The following is a 13597-nucleotide window of genomic DNA, read 5'->3' as shown; positions in this document are numbered from 1 at the left end:
GAAGACCCTTTGAAGTCATATTGCATGGTACCCATTCCACGGGTCTCAACTCTCCAGGTTTAAGGTATTCTTCCTTCAGCTAAAACATGCATGTGGAACCCAGAGTATGATCAACCATGTGAACGGGAGACGTGTTCAAATATGTCTCAGTTTTCCTCCCCTGGTACTCGGGTGCAACATTCCAGACGCTTTACTAACACTCTCCCCACTTGGAGAGTCAGTCCCTTTAACCTCCTGTTTGGCCCAGTTTGCAATTTCTGCGGAAGATGAACAGGAATAGCGAGAACCAATGAGAGACTAGCTGGAGGTGTCTGAACGGGCAAATTTAACTCTCATTTCCCACCAGGAAGAGGAATTAACCAAAGGCTCAGCATGCCGGGCCGGAACCAGATTAGGGCCTGAAGCCATCCTGCGGTGTTGCGGCCAGCTCAAAAGAAACCGAGTTGAAGAAAGGAGCTCAGGGGCACTGTAATTCACAAACCTGCAGAGTTATAAATGACAGCTATCGTCCAAAAATATACTGAAGTAAGGCTGCCAAGAGGACTTGAAAGCGGGGCAGAATTGCAGGAAACCGATTTCAGGAGGTAGACTGGAATTGCATTGAAAGCATAGGAAAAGAGGCAGAACGTCCACAATGATGCACTTGGCCAAAAAGGGCGTATGCGTTTTTTCCTGAATATATTCAGGAAAAAACGCATACGCCCTTTTTGGCCAACCAAGCAAGCTTGCAAATGAAATCTGCACTAAAATGAAGTCTCACTTCCCCCCGGTCAAAAGGGCCATCTGAAAAAAGTGTAAAATCCAGAAAGGCAGGACAGGCCATGGAGAACTGGGAGCCTTGTTATGCTGATGGGCGGGATGTAAATTGCCAACAACCACTCGGGAGAAGTGTATGGTGTTTCCTGAAACATCTAAAAAGCAAAGCAACAGAGCCTAGGGCACTGCCACTTATGGTCCTATAGCTTAGGGAAATTAAAATCAAAAAGACACAGCCACCCCAAAGTTTGGAACGGCTCTGTTTACAAGAACCTCGTTTACCGTACAAGTTCAATATCACAGAAAGTGAAAAATGGATAAAGAACTTGTGGTACTTACGTACAATGCAGTATCACTCAGCAATGAAATCTATGTCATCAGGCCCGTAGCAGCATAATGAGTGGATTCAGGTACGATGATTCTAACTGAAATAAGTCACACAGAAAAAGAAACATCAAAAGATATCACTAATACACGGAATGTAAACTTGGCTACACAGGAACTGCATTCCAAAACAGAACAGGGTCTCAAATTTAGAAAACCAACTTATGCTTGCTTAAGGGTAAAGGTGAGTTGGGGTGCTGCATAAAACCAGAGATTGAAATGAGCACAGATAAAGTTCCTTAAGCCAAATATGGAATAGACAAGAGCTACTCCTTGCTCAACGAAATGGACTCAACACCCCATATTAAACGCCTAAGAATGTACCTGACTAGTAAGTATCTTAAAACCTATGGATTGCTATGTCTCCAAAAGAGAATCAAGCGTGTGTACAGGGGCATAAACGCAGCAGTGATAGGATTGGAGAGGTTCGGTGAGCAAATGAAGACCCTTTGAAGTCATATTGCATGGTACCCATTCCACGGGTCTCAACTCTCCAGGTTTAAGGTATTCTTCCTTCAGCTAAAACATGCATGTGGAACCCAGAGTATGATCAACCATGTGAACGGGAGACGTGTTCAAATATGTCTCAGTTTTCCTCCCCTGGTACTCGGGTGCAACATTCCAGATGCTTTACTAACACTCTCCCCACTTGGAGAGTCAGTCCCTTTAACCTCCTGTTTGGCCCAGTTTGCAATTTCTGCGGAAGATGAACAGGAATAGCGAGAACCAATGAGAGACTAGCTGGAGGTGTCTGAACGGGCAAATTTAACTCTCATTTCCCACCAGGAAGAGGAATTAACCAAAGGCTCAGCATGCCGGGCCGGAACCAGATTAGGGCCTGAAGCCATCCTGCGGTGTTGCGGCCAGCTCAAAAGAAACCGAGTTGAAGAAAGGAGCTCAGGGTCACTGTAATTCACAAACCTGCAGAGTTATAAATGACAGCTATCGTCCAAAAATATACTGAAGTAAGGCTGCCAAGAGGACTTGAAAGCAGGGCAGAATTGCAGGAAACCGATTTCAGGAGGTAGACTGGAATTGCATTGAAAGCATAGGAAAAGAGGCAGAACGTCCACAATGATGCACTTGGCCAAAAAGGGCGTATGCGTTTTTTCCTGAATATATTCAGGAAAAAACGCATACGCCCTTTTTGGCCAACCAAGCAAGCTTGCAAAGGAAATCTGCACTACAATGAAGTCTCACTTCCCCCCGGTCAAAAGGGCCATCTGAAAAAAGTGTAAAATCCAGAAAGGCAACAGGCCATTGAGAACTGGGAGCCTTGTTATGCTGATGGGCGGGATGTAAATTGCCAACAGACACTCGGGAGAAGTGTATGGTGTTTCCTGAAACATCTAAAAAACAAAGCAACAGAGCCTAGGGCACTGCCACTTATGGTCCTATAGCTTAGGGAAATTAAAATCAAAAAGACACAGCCACCCCAAAGTTTGGAACGGCTCTGTTTACAAGAACCTCGTTTACAGTACAAGTTCAACATCGCAGAAAGTGAAAAATGGATAAAGAAGTTGTGGTATTCACTTACAAAGCAATATCACTCAGCAATGAAATCTATGTCATCAGGCCCTTAGCAGCACAATGAGTGGATTCAGGTATGATGATTCTAACTGAAATAAGTCACACAGAAAAAGAAACATCATAAAATATCAGTAATACACGGAATGTAAACTTGGCTACACAGGAACTGAATTACAGAACAGAAGAGGGTCTCAAATTTAGAAAAACAACTTATGCTTGCTTAAGGGTAAAGGTGAGTTGGGGTGCTGCATAAAACCAGAGATTGAAATGAGCACAGATAAAGTTCCTTAAGCCAAATATGGAATAGAAAAGAGCTACTCCTTGCTCAACGAAATGGACTCAACACCCCCATATTAAACGCCTAAGAATGTACCTGACTTGTAAGTATCTTAAAACCTATGGATTGCTATGTCTCCGAAAGAGAATCAAGCATGTGTACAGGGGCATAAACGCAGCAGTGATAGGATTGGAGAGGTTCGGTGAGCAAATGAAGACCCTTTGAAGTCATATTGCATGGTACCCATTCCACGGGTTTCAACTACCCAGGTTTAAGGTATTCTTCCTTCAGCTAAAACATGCATGTGGAACCTAGAGTATGATCAACCATGTGATCGAGAGACGTGTTCAAATATGTCTCAGTTTTCCTCCCCTGGTACTCGGGTGCAACATTGCAGACGCTTTACTAACACTCTCCCCACTTGGAGAGTCAGTCCCTTTAACCTCCTGTTTGGCCCAGTTTGCAATTTCTGCGGAAGATGAACAGGAATAGCGAGAACCAATGAGAGGCTAGCTGGAGGTGTGTGGACGGGCAAATTTAACTCTCATTTCCCACCAGGAAGAGGAAATAACCAAAGGCTCAGCGCGCCGTACCGGAACCAGATTAGGGCCTGAAGCCATCCTGCGGTGTTGCGGCCAGGTCACAAGAAAGCGAGTTGAAGAAAGGAGCTCAGGGGCACTGTAATTCACAAACCTGCAGAGTTATAAATGACAGCTATCGTCCAAAAATAGACTGAAGTAAGGCTGCCAAGAGGACTTGAAAGCGGGGCAGAATTGCAGGAAACCGATTTCAGGAGGTAGACTGGAATTGCATTGAAAGCATAGGAAAAGAGGCAGAACGTCCACAATGATGCACTTGGCCAAAAAGGGCGTATGCGTTTTTTCCTGAATATATTCAGGAAAAAACGCATACGCCCTTTTTGGCCAACCAAGCAAGCTTGCAAAGGAAATCTGCACTACAATGAAGTCTCACTTCCCCCCGGTCAAAAGGGCCATCTGAAAAAAGTGTAAAATCCAGAAAGGCAGGACAGGCCATGGAGAACTGGGAGCCTTGTTATGCTGATGGGCGGGATGTAAATTGCCAACAACCACTCGGGAGAAGTGTATGGTGTTTCCTGAAACATCTAAAAAACAAAGCAACAGAACCTAGGGCACTTCCACTTATGGTCCTATAGCTTAGGAAAATTAAAATAAAAAAGACACAGCCACCCCAAAGTTTGGGACGCCTCCGTTTACAAGAACCTCATTTACCGTACAAGTTCAATATCACAGAAAAAGAAAACTGGATAAAGAACTTGTGGTACTTACGTACAATGCAGTATCACTCAGCAATGAAATCTATGTCATCAGGCCCGTAGCAACATAATGAGTGGATTCAGGTACGATGATTCTAACTGAAATAAGTCACACAGAAAAAGAAACATCATAAGGTATCACTAATACACGGAATGTAAACTTGGCTACACAGGAACTGCATTCCAAAACAGAACAGGGTCTCAAATTTAGAAAACCAACTTATGCTTGCTTAAGGGTAAAGGTGAGTTGGGGTGCTGCATAAAACCAGAGATTGAAATGAGCACAGATAAAGTTCCTTAAGCCGAATATGGAATAGACAAGAGCTACTCCTTGCTCAACGAAATGGACTCAACACCCCATATTAAACGCCTAAGAATGTACCTGACTAGTAAGTATCTTAAAACCTATGGATTGCTATGTCTCCAAAAGAGAATCAAGCGTGTGTACAGGGGCATAAACGCAGCAGTGATAGGATTGGAGAGGTTCGGTGAGCAAATGAAGACCCTTTGAAGTCATATTGCATGGTACCCATTCCACGGGTCTCAACTCTCCAGGTTTAAGGTATTCTTCCTTCAGCTAAAACATGCATGTGGAACCCAGAGTATGATCAACCATGTGAACGGGAGATGTGTTCAAATATGTCTCAGTTTTCCTCCCCTGGTACTCGGGTGCAACATTCCAGACGCTTTACTAACACTCTCCCCACTTGGAGAGTCAGTCCCTTTAACCTCCTGTTTGGCCCAGTTTGCAATTTCTGCGGAAGATGAACAGGAATAGCGAGAACCAATGAGAGACTAGCTGGAGGTGTCTGAACGGGCAAATTTAACTCTCATTTCCCACCAGGATGAGGAATTAACCAAAGGCTCAGCATGCCGGGCCGGAACCAGATTAGGGCCTGAAGCCATCCTGCGGTGTTGCGGCCAGCTCAAAAGAAACCGAGTTGAAGAAAGGAGCTCAGGGGCACTGTAATTCACAAACCTGCAGAGTTATAAATGACAGCTATCGTCCAAAAATAGACTGAAGTAAGGCTGCCAAGAGGACTTGAAAGCGGGGCAGAATTGCAGGAAACCGATTTCAGGAGGTAGACTGGAATTGCATTGAAAGCATAGGAAAAGAGGCAGAACGTCCACAATGATGCACTTGGCCAAAAAGGGCGTATGCGTTTTTTCCTGAATATATTCAGGAAAAAACGCATACGCCCTTTTTGGCCAACCAAGCAAGCTTGCAAAGGAAATCTGCACTAAAATGAAGTCTCACTTCCCCCCGGTCAAAAGGGCCATCTGAAAAAAGTGTAAAATCCAGAAAGGCAGGACAGGCCATGGAGAACTGGGAGCCTTGTTATGCTGATGGGCGGGATGTAAATTGCCAACAACCACTCGGGAGAAGTGTATGGTGTTTCCTGAAACATCTAAAAAGCAAAGCAACAGAACCTAGGGCACTTCCACTTATGGTCCTATAGCTTAGGGAAATTAAAATCAAAAAGACACAGCCACCCCAAAGTTTGGAATGGCTCTGTTTACAAGAACCTCGTTTACAGTACAAGTTCAACATCGCAGAAAGTGAAAAATGGATAAAAAAGTTGTGGTATTTACTTACAAAGCAATATCACTCAACAATGAAATCTGTGTCATCAGGAACTTAGCAGCACAATGAGTGGATTCAGGTATGATGATTCTAACTGAAATAAGTCACACAGAAAAAGAAACATCATAAGATATCAGTAATACACGGAATGGAAACTTGGCTACACAGGAACTGAATTACAGAACAGAACAGGGTCTCAAATTTAGAAAACCAACTTATTCTTGCTTAACGGTAAAGGTGAGTTGGGGTGCTGCATAAAACCGGAGATTGAAATGAGCACAGATAAAGTTCCTTAAGCCAAATATGGAATAGACAAGAGCTACTCCTTGCTCAACGAAATGGACTCAACACCCCATATTAAACGCCTAAGAATGTACCTGACTAGTAAGTAACTTAAAACCTATGGATTGCTATGTCTCCGAAAGAGAATCAAGCATGTGTACAGGGGCACAAATGCAGCAGTGATAGGATTGGAGAGGTTCGGTGAGCAAATGAAGACCCTTTGAAGTCATATTGCATGGTACCCATTCCACGGGTTTCAACTACCCAGGTTTAAGGTATTCTTCCTTCAGCTAAAACATGCATGTGGAACCTAGAGTATGATCAACCATGTGATCGGGAGACGTGTTCAAATATGTCTCAGTTTCCCTCCCCTGGTACTCGGGTGCAACATTCCAGACGCTTTACTAACACTCTCCCCACTTGGAGAGTCAGTCCCTTTAACCTCCTGTTTGGCCCAGTTTGCAATTTCTGCGGAAGATGAACAGGAATAGCGAGAACCAATGAGAGGCTAGCTGGAGGTGTCTGGACGGGCAAATTTAACTCTCATTTCCCACCAGGAAGAGGAATTAACCAAAGGCTCAGCATGCCGGGCCGGAACCAGATTAGGGCCTGAAGCCATCCTGCGGTGTTGCGGCCAGCTCACAAGAAAGCGAGTTGAAGAAAGGAGCTCAGGGGCACTGTAATTCACAAACCTGCAGAGTTATAAATGACAGCTATCGTCCAAAAATAGACTGAAGTAAGGCTGCCAAGAGGACTTGAAAGCGGGGCAGAATTGCAGGAAACCGATTTCAGGAGGTAGACTGGAATTGCATTGAAAGCATAGGAAAAGAGGCAGAACGTCCACAATGATGCACTTGGCCAAAAAGGGCGTATGCGTTTTTTCCTGAATATATTCAGGAAAAAACGCATACGCCCTTTTTGGCCAACCAAGCAAGCTTGCAAAGGAAATCTGCACTACAATGAAGTCTCACTTCCCCCCGGTCAAAAGGGCCATCTGAAAAAAGTGTAAAATCCAGAAAGGCAGGACAGGCCATGGAGAACTGGGAGCCTTGTTATGCTGATGGGCGGGATGTAAATTGCCAACAGACACTCAGGAGAAGTGTATGGTGTTTCCTAAAACATCTAAAAAACAAAGCAACAGAGCCTAGGGCACTTCCACTTATGGTCCTATAGCTTAGGGAAATTAAAATCAAAAAGACACAGCCACCCCAAAGTTTGGGACGCCTCAGTTTACAAGAACCTCGTTTACCGTACAAGTTCAATATCACAGAAAGTGAAAAATGGATAAAGAACTTGTGGTACTTACGTACAATGCAGTATCACTCAGCAATGAAATCTATGTCATCAGGCCCGTAGCAGCATAATGAGTGGATTCAGGTACGATGATTCTAACTGAAATAAGTCACACAGAAAAAGAAACATCAAAAGATATCACTAATACACGGAATGTAAACTTGGCTACACAGGAACTGCATTCCAAAACAGAACAGGGTCTCAAATTTAGAAAACCAACTTATTCTTGCTTAAGGGTAAAAGTGAGTTGGGGTGCTGCATAAAACCAGAGATTGAAATGAGCACAGATAAAGTTCCTTAAGCCAAATATGGAATAGACAAGAGCTACTCCTTGCTCAACGAAATGGACTCAACACCCCATATTAAACGCCTAAGAATGTACCTGACTAGTAAGTATCTTAAAACCTATGGATTGCTATGTCTCCAAAAGAGAATCAAGCGTGTGTACAGGGGCATAAACGCAGCAGTGATAGGATTGGAGAGGTTCGGTGAGCAAATGAAGACCCTTTGAAGTCATATTGCATGGTACCCATTCCACGGGTCTCAACTCTCCAGGTTTAAGGTATTCTTCCTTCAGCTAAAACATGCATGTGGAACCCAGAGTATGATCAACCATGTGAACGGGAGACGTGTTCAAATATGTCTCAGTTTTCCTCCCCTGGTACTCGGGTGCAACATTCCAGACGCTTTACTAACACTCTCCCCACTTGGAGAGTCAGTCCCTTTAACCTCCTGTTTGGCCCAGTTTGCAATTTCTGCGGAAGATGAACAGGAATAGCGAGAACCAATGAGAGACTAGCTGGAGGTGTCTGAACCGGCAAATTTAACTCTCATTTCCCACCAGGAAGAGGAATTAACCAAAGGCTCAGCATGCCGGGCCGGAACCAGATTAGGGCCTGAAGCCATCCTGCGGTGTTGCGGCCAGCTCAAAAGAAACCGAGTTGAAGAAAGGAGCTCAGGGGCACTGTAATTCACAAACCTGCAGAGTTATAAATGACAGCTATCGTCCAAAAATAGACTGAAGTAAGGCTGCCAAGAGGACTTGAAAGCGGGGCAGAATTGCAGGAAACCGATTTCAGGAGGTAGACTGGAATTGCATTGAAAGCATAGGAAAAGAGGCAGAACGTCCACAATGATGCACTTGGCCAAAAAGGGCGTATGCGTTTTTTCCTGAATATATTCAGGAAAAAACGCATACGCCCTTTTTGGCCAACCAAGCAAGCTTGCAAAGGAAATCTGCACTACAATGAAGTCTCACTTCCCCCCGGTCAAAAGGGCCATCTGAAAAAAGTGTAAAATCCAGAAAGGCAGGACAGGCCATGGAGAACTGGGAGCCTTGTTATGCTGATGGGCGGGATGTAAATTGCCAACAACCACTCGGGAGAAGTGTATGGTGTTTCCTGAAACATCTAAAAAACAAAGCAACAGAGCCTAGGGCACTTCCACTTATGGTCCTATAGCTTAGGGAAATTAAAATCAAAAAGACACAGCCACGCCAAAGTTTGGAATGGCTCTGTTTACAAGAACCTCGTTTACAGTACAAGTTAAACATCGCAGAAAGTGAAAAATGGATAAAGAAGTTGTGGTATTTACTTACAAAGCAATATCACTCAGCAATGAAATCTGTGTCATCAGGCCCTTAGCAGCACAATGAGTGGATTCAGGTATGATGATTCTAACTGAAATAAGTCACACAGAAAAAGAAACATCATAAGATATCAGTAATACACGGAATGGAAACTTGGCTACACAGGAACTGAATTACAGAACAGAAGAGGGTCTCAAATTTAGAAAAACAACTTATGCTTGCTTAAGGGTAAAGGTGAGTTGGGGTGCTGCATAAAACCAGAGATTGAAATGAGCACAGATAAAGTTCCTTAAGCCAAATATGGAATAGAAAAGAGCTACTCCTTGCTCAACGAAATGGACTCAACACCCCCATATTAAACGCCTAAGAATGTACCTGACTTGTAAGTATCTTAAAACCTATGGATTGCTATGTCTCCGAAAGAGAATCAAGCATGTGTACAGGGGCATAAACGCAGCAGTGATAGGATTGGAGAGGTTCGGTGAGCAAATGAAGACCCTTTGAAGTCATATTGCATGGTTCCCATTCCACGGGTTTCAACTACCCAGGTTTAAGGTATTCTTCCTTCAGCTAAAACATGCATGTGGAACCTAGAGTATGATCAACCATGTGATCAGGAGACGTGTTCAAATATGTCTCAGTTTTCCTCCCCTGGTACTCGGGTGCAACATTGCAGACGCTTTACTAACACTCTCCCCACTTGGAGAGTCAGTCCCTTTAACCTCCTGTTTGGCCCAGTTTGCAATTTCTGCGGAAGATGAACAGGAATAGCGAGAACCAATGAGAGACTAGCTGGAGGTGTCTGGACGGGCAAATTTAACTCTCATTTCCCACCAGGAAGAGGAATTAACCAAAGGCTCAGCATGCCGGGCCGGAACCAGATTAGGGCCTGAAGCCATCCTGCGGTGTTGCGGCCAGCTCACAAGAAAGCGAGTTGAAGAAAGGAGCTCAGGGGCACTGTAATTCACAAACCTGCAGAGTTATAAATGACAGCTATCGTCCAAAAATAGACTGAAGTAAGGCTGCCAAGAGGACTTGAAAGCGGGGCAGAATTGCAGGAAACCGATTTCAGGAGGTAGACTGGAATTGCATTGAAAGCATAGGAAAAGAGGCAGAACGTCCACAATGATGCACTTGGCCAAAAAGGGCGTATGCGTTTTTTCCTGAATATATTCAGGAAAAAACGCATACGCCCTTTTTGGCCAACCAAGCAAGCTTGCAAAGGAAATCTGCACTACAATGAAGTCTCACTTCCCCCCGGTCAAAAGGGCCATCTGAAAAAAGTGTAAAATCCAGAAAGGCAGGACAGGCCATGGAGAACTGGGAGCCTTGTTATGCTGATGGGCGGGATGTAAATTGCCAACAACCACTCGGGAGAAGTGTATGGTGTTTCCTGAAACATCTAAAAAACAAAGCAACAGAGCCTAGGGCACTTCCACTTATGGTCCTATAGCTTAGGGAAATTAAAATCAAAAAGACACAGCCACCCCAAAGTTTGGGACGCCTCCGTTTACAAGAACCTCGTTTACCGTACAAGTTCAATATCACAGAAAGTGAAAAATGGATAAAGAACTTGTGGTACTTACGTACAATGCAGTATCACTCAGCAATGAAATCTATGTCATCAGGCCCGTAGCAGCATAATGAGTGGATTCAGGTACGATGATTCTAACTGAAATAAGTCACACAGAAAAAGAAACATCAAAAGATATCACTAATACACGGAATGTAAACTTGGCTACACAGGAACTGCATTCCAAAACAGAACAGGGTCTCAAATTTAGAAAACCAACTTATGCTTGCTTAAGGGTAAAGGTGAGTTGGGGTGCTGCATAAAACCAGAGATTGAAATGAGCACAGATAAAGTTCCTTAAGCCAAATATGGAATAGACAAGAGCTACTCCTTGCTCAACGAAATGGACTCAACACCCCATATTAAACGCCTAAGAATGTACCTGACTAGTAAGTATCTTAAAACCTATGGATTGCTATGTCTCCAAAAGAGAATCAAGCGTGTGTACAGGGGCATAAACGCAGCAGTGATAGGATTGGAGAGGTTCGGTGAGCAAATGAAGACCCTTTGAAGTCATATTGCATGGTACCCATTCCACGGGTCTCAACTCTCCAGGTTTAAGGTATTCTTCCTTCAGCTAAAACATGCATGTGGAACCCAGAGTATGATCAACCATGTGAACGGGAGACGTGTTCAAATATGTCTCAGTTTTCCTCCCCTGGTACTCGGGTGCAACATTCCAGATGCTTTACTAACACTCTCCCCACTTGGAGAGTCAGTCCCTTTAACCTCCTGTTTGGCCCAGTTTGCAATTTCTGCGGAAGATGAACAGGAATAGCGAGAACCAATGAGAGACTAGCTGGAGGTGTCTGAACCGGCAAATTTAACTCTCATTTCCCACCAGGAAGAGGAATTAACCAAAGGCTCAGCATGCCGGGCCGGAACCAGATTAGGGCCTGAAGCCATCCTGCGGTGTTGCGGCCAGCTCAAAAGAAACCGAGTTGAAGAAAGGAGCTCAGGGGCACTGTAATTCACAAACCTGCAGAGTTATAAATGACAGCTATCGTCCAAAAATATACTGAAGTAAGGCTGCCAAGAGGACTTGAAAGCAGGGCAGAATTGCAGGAAACCGATTTCAGGAGGTAGACTGGAATTGCATTGAAAGCATAGGAAAAGAGGCAGAACGTCCACAATGATGCACTTGGCCAAAAAGGGCGTATGCGTTTTTTCCTGAATATATTCAGGAAAAAACGCATACGCCCTTTTTGGCCAACCAAGCAAGCTTGCAAAGGAAATCTGCACTACAATGAAGTCTCACTTCCCCCCGGTCAAAAGGGCCATCTGAAAAAAGTGTAAAATCCAGAAAGGCAACAGGCCATTGAGAACTGGGAGCCTTGTTATGCTGATGGGCGGGATGTAAATTGCCAACAGACACTCGGGAGAAGTGTATGGTGTTTCCTGAAACATCTAAAAAACAAAGCAACAGAGCCTAGGGCACTGCCACTTATGGTCCTATAGCTTAGGGAAATTAAAATCAAAAAGACACAGCCACCCCAAAGTTTGGAACGGCTCTGTTTACAAGAACCTCGTTTACAGTACAAGTTCAACATCGCAGAAAGTGAAAAATGGATAAAGAAGTTGTGGTATTCACTTACAAAGCAATATCACTCAGCAATGAAATCTATGTCATCAGGCCCTTAGCAGCACAATGAGTGGATTCAGGTATGATGATTCTAACTGAAATAAGTCACAAAGAAAAAGAAACATCATAAAATATCAGTAATACACGGAATGTAAACTTGGCTACACAGGAACTGAATTACAGAACAGAAGAGGGTCTCAAATTTAGAAAACCAACTTATGCTTGCTTAAGGGGAAAGGTGAGTTGGGGTGCTGCATAAAACCAGAGATTGAAATGAGCACAGATAAAGTTCCTTAAGCCAAATATGGAATAGAAAAGAGCTACTCCTTGCTCAACGAAATGGACTCAACACCCCCATATTAAACGCCTAAGAATGTACCTGACTTGTAAGTATCTTAAAACCTATGGATTGCTATGTCTCCGAAAGAGAATCAAGCATGTGTACAGGGGCATAAACGCAGCAGTGATAGGATTGGAGAGGTTCGGTGAGCAAATGAAGACCCTTTGAAGTCATATTGCATGGTACCCATTCCACGGGTCTCAACTCTCCAGGTTTAAGGTATTCTTCCTTCAGCTAAAACATGCATGTGGAACCCAGAGTATGATCAACCATGTGAACGGGAGACGTGTTCAAATATGTCTCAGTTTTCCTCCCCTGGTACTCGGGTGCAACATTCCAGACGCTTTACTAACACTCTCCCCACTTGGAGAGTCAGTCCCTTTAACCTCCTGTTTGGCCCAGTTTGCAATTTCTGCGGAAGATGAACAGGAATAGCGAGAACCAATGAGAGACTAGCTGGAGGTGTCTGAACGGGCAAATTTAACTCTCATTTCCCACCAGGAAGAGGAATTAACCAAAGGCTCAGCATGCCGGGCCGGAACCAGATTAGGGCCTGAAGCCATCCTGCGGTGTTGCGGCCAGCTCAAAAGAAACCGAGTTGAAGAAAGGAGCTCAGGGGCACTGTAATTCACAAACCTGCAGAGTTATAAATGACAGCTATCGTCCAAAAATAGACTGAAGTAAGGCTGCCAAGAGGACTTGAAAGCGGGGCAGAATTGCAGGAAACCGATTTCAGGAGGTAGACTGGAATTGCATTGAAAGCATAGGAAAAGAGGCAGAACGTCCACAATGATGCACTTGGCCAAAAAGGGCGTATGCGTTTTTTCCTGAATATATTCAGGAAAAAACGCATACGCCCTTTTTGGCCAACCAAGCAAGCTTGCAAAGGAAATCTGCACTAAAATGAAGTCTCACTTCCCCCCGGTCAAAAGGGCCATCTGAAAAAAGTGTAAAATCCAGAAAGGCAGGACAGGCCATGGAGAACTGGGAGCCTTGTTATGCTGATGGGCGGGATGTAAATTGCCAACAACCACTCGGGAGAAGTGTATGGTGTTTCCTGAAACATCTAAAAAGCAAAGCAACAGAACCTAGGGCACTTCCACTTATGGTCCT

The 13597-nt window shown here is 44.2% G+C and overlaps 1 long non-coding RNA gene across 17 annotated transcripts in view; it reads right to left on the bottom strand.

Annotated features, from left to right (window-relative positions):
- Nucleotides 1-13597, bottom strand: part of LOC307181455 — a 947438-nt gene that overhangs the window by 584998 nt on the left and 348843 nt on the right. Inside the window, exon 1 of one of the 17 annotated variants that reach the window (XR_013826801.1) lies at nucleotides 5839-5906. The exons of the other annotated variants lie outside the window; for them this stretch is intronic. This is a non-coding gene — a long non-coding RNA (uncharacterized lncRNA). Of the gene's footprint in view, nucleotides 1-5838; nucleotides 5907-13597 lie in introns of those variants that run through there. 17 annotated transcript variants of the gene reach the window in all.

The sequence above is a fragment of the Stenella coeruleoalba genome, assembly GCF_951394435.1.
Source record: "Stenella coeruleoalba genome assembly, contig: scaffold_111, whole genome shotgun sequence".
NCBI lineage: Eukaryota > Metazoa > Chordata > Mammalia > Artiodactyla > Delphinidae > Stenella > Stenella coeruleoalba.
The sequence above is the reverse complement of the archived record's forward strand: the minus strand, read 5'-3'. Positions and strand labels throughout refer to the sequence as shown.